This window comes from Trachurus japonicus, chromosome 19, assembly GCF_045865225.1.
Source record: "Trachurus japonicus isolate A0001 chromosome 19, Traja_1.0".
Taxonomy (NCBI): Eukaryota; Metazoa; Chordata; class Actinopteri; order Carangiformes; family Carangidae; genus Trachurus; species Trachurus japonicus.
In genome coordinates this window covers 7,768,377-7,779,589 of record NC_140925.1, presented here as the reverse complement: position 1 = coordinate 7,779,589, position 11,213 = coordinate 7,768,377, and the positions used below count along the sequence as shown (strand labels likewise).

The following is an 11,213-nucleotide window of genomic DNA, read 5'->3' as shown; positions in this document are numbered from 1 at the left end:
ATTCAGAGCTTTCCATCAGAGAGCGGCGACCTGCAAAACACGGAGGGTGGCGTCAGCTCCGAGGAGGATCACAGGAGGACAGGCGCCAGCCAAGCCAGCGCGTGTGCGTCGATACGCTCGTGCTGCTGTGGGCGTGCATGCATTAGCTGCTGTTCATTGGGCTATTTGAAGTATTTTTGATGTTTATTTTGATAGGAATCCATAAAACCAGATTTATAGCCAGACAATAGTCTACAGATTTGACATCTGTAGGCTAGTGTAATCACAGCGTAATTTGTACAAGGATCAATTATAAATATGAGGATTATTATTATTGATACAATTACCATTATTGTATTTTGTCAGCCTATCATTAATTATTTATATGATTCGTTATTTATTATAGGTTATATTTCAATTTCGTGGCTTTGTCTTTTTTAATATAGGCTAGTTTTCTCATTTATTTATCCAGGCTATTATTAGTAGCTTATTAGCCTACAAATGTGTAACAATGAATTAATGCCAGGTAGGCTATTACTAGATTTATTTTTTACTATTCATATTTTTACATCACTGTTGCTATTATTGATCAAGATTATGATGACAATGATTACTACAGCGCCACTATTAGATTTTAGTGTTTCTATTTCTTTAAATGCTTTATTGTAAAGAAAAAAGAAAAAAAATCGAAACAAAAAACATCTTTTTAAAAACAATCAATCAATGGAGACATATGGAATGAATTTCCCAGCATGCTCAGCTTCCATGTTAATGCGCTTGTCGATACTGTGTATCAGCTGTCTGATACCCTCAGAAATGAAGCCCGGCTCCGCACAGCGCGGTGGACCCGGCTGGTACCACAGGCAGCGAGCGGGGGTCGCTGCAGCCGGATCCGGTGTGTGTAGCAGCAGATGGCCGCTGAGCTGAGCGGCTGAGCGGCTGAGCGGCAGTCCGGCTCCGCTCCGGGCTTCACCTCCCGTTGGCTTCTCCTCCGCGTCAAAAAAAAATCCGCGACACATTTTGTCAGCAGCCACCGAGCATGGGTCCCTTTGGTAATAGAATAGCCAATGTAATTTGACACTTCAACTTACTGCGCTCTCTCCGAGTCTATTCAGTTACTCACCCACTGACGTTGAGCCCATTCTCAGTGGCCGTGAGGGGGGAAGATATTTAAAAACAAGAGCCCGAAAATTACCGAGGACTTTCTCCGCTTAATAACCCGGTGAGTAGCTGCAAACTTAGCGTTGCTTGTTCCCCCGGTGTCGCGCTGCGAGGCTCTTGTCTCGGGGAAAGGTTTTGTTTCCACTTTGGCTCAGATTGTTTCTCAACAATAGAGTGACCACTTGAACTGGCAGCGAGCAGCACGTCGGAGCATGTAATCATAAACGGCAGCTTTTTATTTACTACCACGCTGCCCTGCGCCGTCGGGATTGAACCGGCGGGCTGTTAAGCAGGTTGTGCATTTCGTTAGTAACAGATGCCGCGTTGATCTCTAAAGCGTTGGGGCTTGGAGGCTACATTGTAGCAGCCTGTATGCATTTTGTTTGCAGAATGAATCATTCCGCTGCGCGTGGATCTCCAAAACGCGCGCGTGTTGCATGTGTATGTGTATATTTATGTGCAGTGTTTTCCTTTATTATTATTATTGTTTTGTATTTTACCTTTTGGCCTCTGATGATGTGCACATGGTGGATTTAACGTTGCTGATACATGCAAGCTGCAAGGAGAACTGTGGACCAGGCAGGCAAGGCAAAGCAAAGACAGCGGCCACTGCAGCGCGCGGATTATCCATTTAATGCCATGTTAAAATGTTTATTCCTGGACTTCATTAACAGCAGCACATGTGCACAGCATCGTATATCAGCGCATTTGTGTCACAGCCCCGGAGTTATCTCGCTTGCTCTCTAGATCATTATTGCTGGGTAAGGGTCTAACAAGTTGACTCCCCAAAATTCCTGCTGTCTGAATATGGAACCAGTTGGGAGTAAGGAGGAGGAGGAGGAAGACGAGGAGGAGGAGGGGGGCTTTTATATAGAACTAGGCTCCTTTTCTTGCTGTACATCTGTCCAGGAAGCAAAAAGCATGGCCAAGTGGAAAAAGTAAGCTGCTCCCTGATCTGCTTTCCTTAACCGTGATCAAGGCGAGAGGGGAGAGGAGTGTGTTGAGTGTGTTTCTCCCACATGTATAGGCCTATACACACACACTTCAACCTCTGCTTCTATAAATCTCCAGATTTGGTGGTAGTTGGAGGGGAGTGGGGGGTACACGTGCAGATGTTTTTTGTCTTTTTCTGGTGAGATGTCCAGGAGAGCTCTTCCTGTTTTTGTTATGTTGCTGAAAAGTTCATTCTCCTCCTCGTGTCTGCTTTCAGCTGCTGCAGCATCCAAATTCTATCCTGCACTCACACATACATACACATACAGAGCAGACTTCTTTGGACCCAGCCGCCGAAGCTCGTGCAAAACTTCTCCTGGTGATGCCAGTTATTGAGCAGGCTCGGTTTGCTTGTTTACATTTCTGTCATGTCATCCGTCGGTCTGTTTTCCATTTGAGCCGGCTCCTCCACGCAACTTTTTAGATCTAGCCCTGCTGCAGGATGGGAAGGTTTTGGTCCAACTTAGGAGGCTGCCTGCCATCTTTGTGCACCTGGCCCTTTTGACTTCCTTTTGGCTCAAATTCCTGCTTGTGCCGACCTTCCCGATCCGCACGCACCAGCAGCGCTCGATGACAACATGTGTGATTAAGAGCTGATTCAGCTTTGTTTGTGTGAGGAAACTTCAGACTTCCAGTGGCTTCATAGATTAGGATGGTGTCAGACAGAGGAGGAGGAGGAGGAGGGGGAGCAGGAGGAGGGGTGGTGGTGGTTTCTGTCCCGTCTCCTCCCTCCCAGTCACCCCATCTCTGAGGGGCCCCAGGTTGGGCTCCTGAATAACCATGGGGCAGACCCCACCAGGCTGACCTTCTTCTATTCAAGTTGAGGATGTTGAAACACCAGCCGTCAAACAAAAGCCACATTGAAACAGAGATCTGCAACCCAGCACGTGTGTCTGGGTGCTGAAGTAGACCATTTATTAACTCTGAGTTTCCTACTGACCAGTGAAAAGCATCAGCACATAGTGAGGCAGAATACAACTGTAAAAGGACATTCAGCTGCTTCTGACTCAGATTAGAGAAGAACAAAAAAAAGAAGAAAAAAAAACCCCTCAATCACACACATCTTTGAGACGCTGAAGCGATTCTTTTTTTCTGGTCTGGACTGCAGCCAGTGTGTCACTGTGGGGTTGACAATGGCAACACGTTTTCAGAGCAGGGTGGGAGTTTGCGCTCTCGCCTTTCCACCCACCCGACGAGGTGAGAGTGAAGGCGGAAGCTGGAAATGGCCGTGCCACATGGGAAATTATTCAACTCTCAGATCAGAGAGGACACACAAGAGGCCTCATTACCTCCAGCAACACTGCCGTCCAGCCTGAGAGGAGACTGAGAGCCTGGTGTGTCTCTCTACCTCTATAGCCCTGCACTCACCTCACTGATGTACGGTCTATATGCTGCATCTGATGCTTTTGCTTTTGCCTTTTTCTCTGGAAATATTCCAGAGGCACAAAAATGATGTGCAGTGTCACTTTACACCCTGAACAAGTTGAGAGATAAACACTGCTTTGTGAGACATGACAGTCCAGCAGCACTGCTTCACTGCAAGCCAAACTAAACCCATTCCCAAAGGTTTGCAGCCTGATCCTCCTTTTACCAACAATATGTGCTTAAGTAGCTGGTAAACAGGGCTGTTAGATGGTGTGTAATGTCATAATGTTATTGATTCAGCTTGGGAATTCCAGTTGCGGCGAGCGGCTCCTTGCGTACGGAGAGCTCTCTTAAGCTCACTAACAGGAGAAAAAAAAAAAAAAAAAAAGGCAGGCGAGCGAGCAAAGCAGCCGACTGCTCTTCCTCCGCGGTCAGAGCCTGTGGGAGGTTTGTGTAGGTTTCGCTCAAGGTCCTTTTTGTGTTGTCTTTGCTTGACAGAATAAACTCCTGGGGATGAATCACCCCACTGGTATGACTATTTTCAATGAGGAAGGAGAGAGAGAGAGCCGGGCAAGCCTTGCCTTGGCGCTCTAAGTGCAGGAAAAGTGTGTCACCGGGCAGTTGTGTAGCAGCTTAATCTTGAGGTTTACTTTGGTGTCAAACAGCACTTCATTTTTAATAATCCTATTATCATGGTACTTGTGAGCAATTATAACATTGTAAAAGGTTATTTTGATACTGCACTACCTCCGCTGTAGTGAGAAGAGAGAGAGAGAGAGAAGTGAGTGCATTTACCCATCAGGCAATTTGAGTGAATTTCTACAACTCCACCAGGTTTCAGAGGGAAACACTGAGCTTTTTCACTGAGCTATGTGTTTTTGACAACTATAGTTACAACTTACTTTGCAGAGGGAAATGTAATTTTATGAAATATGTTGCACTGTTACGTTGCTGTGTCGTTCTTTTCCAACCTTCCCGCGTTGTGAATGTGATCCCCAGACTCGGTTCATTGATATTTCAGTGGAACGATTGAATGGGAACGTCTTTTTTGTTTTGTTTTTTGAGTTTACGATCTTGCCTACCAGTCCACAAGAGTCTATGGGAAGAGCTGGGTCTTTGTAGTAGTGAGTGTCACCTGCTCATGAGCCCGCCCTTGACTTGCAACCTATTTTCAACAGTACCACCAAAGAGTGATTCATTCAAATGGAAAGGTGGCAGAGGTCGGTCAGAGCGAATGAATGTAACTGGAGAAAAAACAAGGTTATTCACCCTGTGACTCCTCCGTTTGAGAACCACTGGATTAAACTACTGTAAACAGAATAAAGAAGTTCAGGAACAACATTAAAATTCAGCGTCTGTGTAATCCCTCCCTTACTTAGCCACGTTTTGCTGCTAATACATCTGTATTTTCCCTGTGAGGCAGTATTTTTACACCACTGCGTCGCTGCTGAAATTTCAGTGACGGATCCAAATTCTCCCTCCACCGCTCAGAATGACAAAATAAGCATATGTGTGTTATTCTGCATTCCTCATGTGTGTGTTTTGTGGTGATTTGCGACGCTCCACCTCGGTGACACGGAGCTGCAGTAACATGTGTACTGAGCAGATATCCACCGAGGGGGTTTTATGATGGAGAGAACGGTCGGACTGTACCTGTCAGCTTGACTGTTGACTGTTAATATGAAGCTTCTATTTTCAAAACACAGCTCAGGGAAAGGGAATCTGTGTGTGTGTGTGTGTGTTTGCGTTCTTGCAGGAGGGAGATATGGAGCAGAGTGAGGGATGGGAGAGGTGCTGGGAGTGACGCCAGACCACACATCATTTAATCATGTTAGAGTGTGCAACCACTTTGTGCATTTTTTCGGTTGCATCGGTGCTGGGAGTTGTTATTGTACAAAGTGTACGCGGAGTGAGGGCTTGACAGGGGGGGAAGACGGGATGACAGTTTGATGGGGAGGAGAAAAATCACCCTTATTTTGAGGTTTGAGATTTGTCAAGTTGGGGATTAATTCCAGTTTTACGACCAGAATATGAGAATAAAAGTCTTTTTTTTTTCTTTGTTTTGGATGCAGCTGGAGAAATGTGCGCAGCAGCTTTGGAGACCACTTAAAAGTTGAGTGTGTTGAAGGATGGCCGTTGTGCATATTAGCACTGGATTTGAACGTGTCCTTTTGGCTTAATCCCACTGTTGACTCGCCTGCTAAGTACTGAGCGTGTTATTTTTGCTCTTTTTAGGGAGCCCCTCTCTGCATAATCTCACTTAATCTAATCCATCCCCCTTTATAATAGACTGGGAATGATGTGACTTTATAGAAAAAGCTTTAGTGTAGATCCATACTAAACAGACTGGTGTGCCGGTTGCTTCCCCAAACCCTCTGGCAAAGCTCTTGTGAAAATGCAAGTGACCTCTGCGGCCCTTGTTAGTCTGAACAATAGGCCTGCCTCCTGTTACAGCTGCAGCCACGCTGGAGGGGAAGTTAGCCGGAACAGAAAATACACATCTTGTGATTAATAGGTCTAAATACTGTATTTTTGGATTGTTCCCATGCCGGCTTGGCACACCAGGAAAACTCCCTCTTCATTTCAAATATCATTTACGTGCAAGATTTAGGGGCCGCAACTAAGGGTTATTATCATGATTGATTATACTGCTGGTTATTTTCTCAATTGGCTGATAAATTATTTTGTCTATAAAATGTCCAAAAATAGTGGAAAATGTCCTCAGATGTTTTTGTTACGTCCAACCCACAGTCCAGAGATGTTAACATCACTGGTACATGTGACAGAAAAACAACAACTCTTAAAAATGACTCAGACTTGAATAAATGCTGTAAAACAATCATAATTTTCAAGTTAAAGTTTCTAAGATGTGACAATTTCCAACTTTACTTTCTTTTATTTCACTCTGAATTCAAAGTCTTGGGGTTTTAAACTGTTGTTTGGACAAAACCAGCTCTTTGAAGACGTAACCTTGGGCATATTCCACTGTTTTCCAGCATTTGATGGACTAAATAATTGATAGATAATCAAAATAACAGCCCTAGAGTCAATAACTGCATGTGCTTGATCCGTTAAATTGAAGCCCTTTGCACTCGAATCTTGTTCACCTGTAATTAAAATGCAATTAAAATCAACCAATACTCTTGTTTACATGCTGTCTGTTGTCATCAGCAGGATTTGAGGGTTAAAAACAGGCGACGTGATAGTTGTGAAAAAAAAAGAGAAGATCCAATCTGTGAGTCTTAACCCTGGATGGATATAATTGGAGCTTTTGAGGCCCCCAGCAATCGCAGGCTCATGCATGTTGAATGTGACATGCTGTGAAAAACATACGCAGATGATGTCACAGTGCAGCGCCGCAGTGTTAAGTGTAAATGAAAGGCTCTGAATCATGAATAACATCCGGCTTCTCGAAAGTCTCAGCTTCTATAAATTAAACAAGGTCCGACCCAGGAACCCTGAAGGGCTGTCAAATGTTGCAGCATGTGATGGTGTTTTTTGCACGGCAGACATATTCCCCCTCTTAAATTTCAGTGGAGGCTGAGAAAGTAGCAGCTGCTCTTGAAATTTGAAAATGTCTCAAGAGGTGTAATCTCACTATCAAAAAAAAATGGGTGCTGAAAAGGCTCCCGGGGGGCTCTGCTGAAGTATCACAGTGTCTAGTGTGTGCGCTCTGGAGGTTTTTTTTTTCCAGTACAGAGAGAGAGAGAGAGATCCACACCTCTGATGAGTAATGAAGGTGATTCTGAGCAAGTGGTGGAATTACATTCAACAGAGCCTGGGGTGGGGGTCCATATCTCATTGTTCTCTGACAGGGAAAATTAACTGGGATTTACTAATACACAGGGAACGTCCTCCCCCCCCTATTCTCTCTCTCTCTCGCTTGCTCTCAAAGAAAAGGTCTGAGGGTAATCTCTTTCCCCAGCAACACCCCTCCTTTAGCCTCCCTTACCCATCCATTTCACCCCAAACACAAATGTCACACGCTTTCAAGTTTGCTATCAAGATGTAAAAAACACAAGTAGATAAAATCCCCAGGATGCTGCGCAGTGCACTCATTCGTCTGTTGCCATGTGTCGTCGACAACACAAGAGGCTGCTGCTTGAAATACTGTTTTGCATTTCACCTGTTTTCGCTTTGCATAGTCACTGTTGGCCCCAGAGGGAAGAGGTCACGCTGGGTGTTTTGTTCTTACAGCCTTTGATTCTTTCTTGGTGATGCTGCTCATTGTGGAGATTGTGGACTGGGATGTTTCAGGGTAACGCTCAGTCACGACTCTTTGTGTTTAGTTCAACTAACTTTTGATTCGCACGACTTCAGATATGAAACAACTGGTCTCTGCCTCTTAAATGTTCAATTTTGTTGCCTTTCTCTGTTTTCTATCATTGCTAATTGAACAGCTTTGAGGAAAAACAAGAAACTGTTGCTGTTTTTGAAGATGTCATCACAGACACGGAGAGGGTGCTATATTCTTAAATCCTGACTGAGGCATAGAAATTCCTCTTTTAATGGCCACTTTAAGAGCAGTAAGCACAGACAAACAAACAAACAGACAAAAACAGAAATCTGAATCTCACATGTCAGCCAGGAGTGTCACTACAACATAAACTGCTGATTAAGAAAATGACTTCTCGGGACTGTAAATGTAGAACTGTGCCAGAGAAGAAGGTTTCTGTGTAACACAACCTCTTTTCTAAACAGCAGCAAAGATTCATTCGTAGAGAGGAAAAAATGACCATCCCAAGGTGAAATCTTCACATTGCATGTGTGTTTTGTCAGACCAACTAGTCTACAACTCGAAAACATTCCTTGGCTTCAACCATCATCTAAAACAGAGAATTTGCAGCAAATACTCACATTTAAGAAGTTGATATCGTTGGAATTTAAGTCGTGTTAATTTTAACGTGATTTCTTTTATTCTTTTTGTCTCTTTCGGATCAGATATCGAGTTTTTTTTTCACCCCTCTTTCATCCCGCTCCAACAAAACTGCTGTCACTGATGATGACTGGCAGACAGCGGTGACACCACACCCACCGCCTGTGTGTCAGCTTACACTGTACCCTTATTCTAACACGGTGTCTGCGTGCGGTCGGTTACCCAGGTGCAAGGCATGCATCATGGGCTGGAGCTGATACGCTGACGTGACAGCTGTGAAGACCATGAGAGAGAGAGAGTCTCAGCACTGGACTGGGTGGAATACATTAACCCTTCGCATCCAATTTGATGCATTGTGGGTCAAAATTCACACCCAGTAGCATTCTGGGTACTCTCTTTTACTTCCTCTTGCCCAACCTCAGATCCTTTTTTGTGTTTTCTGTAGCTAGTACCTGTAGATAACCAAAAGAAGAAGAAAAAAAAACAGTGCTCAGGTGTAACTTTGCATCCCCATGGCAACACAACACTTCCTGTTTACATCGGCCAAAGCATGCTTGGAACCGCAGTGCCACATCTGCATCAGTATGTGCATAAGAAATGGAAATGAGAATAGAAAAATCAATGGATGATGTAATCTATACCATCTATATGGCACTCTTCATTTAAATGTAGTGCATTGTTGTGTGTTGATTGCGTGTTTATAATACAATATCCCTACTCTGATACATGAGACCCACAGGAAAGAAGCATAGCAGCATAGTGCCATGAGTCAGGAAATAGAGAGTGAAGTCTGAGCACAAAGAGCCAAAGAGTTAAGGGGATTAATAACTTAACTGGTGTGTGTGAGTGTGTGTGTGTGTGTGTCTGACCTTAGATTTCAGGACATGAAATGTGCGTTTGTGTGTCTGCACAGCATGTAGGTGACCAGAAATATGGCTTGTAGCCACGTGCGCTGCTGTCCCAGCGGTGACTTTAAATAACTCTTCTGTAAACACATCCTGTCTGTTTCCTTATGCCCCCCGCTCGCCCCCCTCCCCCTCCCCCTCCACCCACCCCCTCTCTCCTCCTCTCCATCCGTGTGTTCATTGGCGGGCCGTCCCATCCCCAACAAGGAAATAAAAGGTTACCGTGGCAGCAGCAGCAGCAGCAACAAATTGTTTCACACACGCTAGCAGTAATCACAGATATCATAACGACTACCACTGCTGATGATGCTAAGTAATTGGGCAGCGTTGTGGTGGTTGTAAACACGCAGAGAGACACACTTCACACTTCTATTTATAGGTGCAGATTGCATAAGCTCTTTTCAAACAACAGGGTGTTCTCACTTTGTCAGTATCAAACAGAGAAAAGCTGTAACTGACCAGATTATTTTTAACACACACACACTGCACCCCTACTCCTTCTTGGCAAACGGTGTATGGCCCAACGGGTTCCACGGCTTACAAAAATGTTGACGGCGGACGCTATTTTTGACCATCTGCTCTAAAAGGAGGGCATGTTTGAGTCACAGACGCTGTGGTGTGAGGCTGTGCCCGTGATGTGCCTGGCATGTGGAGACAGAGACACAGAGAGAGACAGAGAGAGAGAGAGAGAGAGAGATGGCTCACCCGAGGGCCCAGCATCCTCAGTGTCGCCATGGACGCACACAGTGTGCGGCTGGTTTCACTAATGTGTGTTACATTAGCATGAAGGGTGATGGAAGGGAGGGGAGGAGGGGAGTGTACTCACAAGAGAAGAGAGGAGAGGAGAGGAAAGGAGGGGGTAGGATGGGATGGGAGGAGGAGACTGATCCTCCACATCTTGGACGGAGAAGAAGAGAGGAGATATCCTTGTGCTTGACTCATGGTGTAAACATCGTCAGCGAGATGAAATAGTCTGAGGTCAGAAGTGTCTCAACAAAAGTGTCTGTGTCTCAATCTACCTCTCTGTCTCCTCTCTCTCTCTCTCTCTCGTGTGTGTGTGTGTCAGTGTTATTTGTGAGGTAGGAATGTGAAACCTAATCTGGGTGGGTGGTGTGGTGGGGGGCTGCTGGTGGTGTTGGGCACAGTGGGTTTCTTTAGGAGAATTACCCCGATGTGTTGCCACTTCTCGCAGAGTTTACGACCTCGCTGAGACTGGTTGGAGTCTCGCTGCGACACGAACTTTGTAAACAACTTTTTATATTTACACTTCTTTTTTTTTTCCCCTCCCTCTTTACAGCCCATAAAAAAATCCTCCAGTGCAGTAACATTATTTCAAAAATGTTCAATACACCCTGAAGTATTTCCATCATCCAATATCCAATTAATCTTGATAAAACGAACAGTCATTTAAACCATAAAATGACAATAAAAAAGGACCTAGAGAAATTCAAAGTGACATTTCGCAGTGTCGTGCTTAGTCCAAAATGAAATAGCATTTGATTAGCGATTATCAAAGTGGTTGCTGACTCATTTCCTGATGCTGATCACACACTACTTCCTGTGTTGTGCTTTTGTTTGACCTTTGACGTTTGAGGTCAAACAGGACGTCTAGACATCAGTGACTTGATTTAACCACCATTCACCTGCTTTACCCTGCACCTTGCTTCCTCACGCGCCGATAAATCCACAAGGCTTTGTATCTTGATTGTTTCTTATTTATTTATTTTTAGCATCAGCTGAACTGGAGGAGCAAATTAAAAAAAAAAAAAAAAGCAAATCACCCCGGGCTGCATATCCTCCACCTCCTTTGTGTGGCGTCGACAGACACTTCCTCTGGAGGAGGAGGAGGGAGGTGGAGGAAGATCATGTGAGCTGTAATTATATTTGGGTCCCATTCAATCTGTCACAGTAAATTTTGCCTGACTTGTCATATT

At 44.7% G+C, this 11,213-nt stretch overlaps 1 protein-coding gene across 2 annotated transcripts in view; it reads left to right on the top strand.

Annotated features, from left to right (window-relative positions):
• Window positions 1-977: 977 nt before the first annotated feature.
• Window positions 978-11,213, top strand: part of LOC146967309 (zinc finger MIZ domain-containing protein 1-like) — a 115,054-nt gene continuing 104,818 nt past the window's right edge. For both annotated transcript variants that reach the window (XM_085761821.1, XM_085761820.1), the window contains exon 1: window positions 978-1,201. The gene's annotated coding sequence lies outside the window, so the exon portion shown is untranslated. The remainder of the gene's footprint in view (window positions 1,202-11,213) is intronic.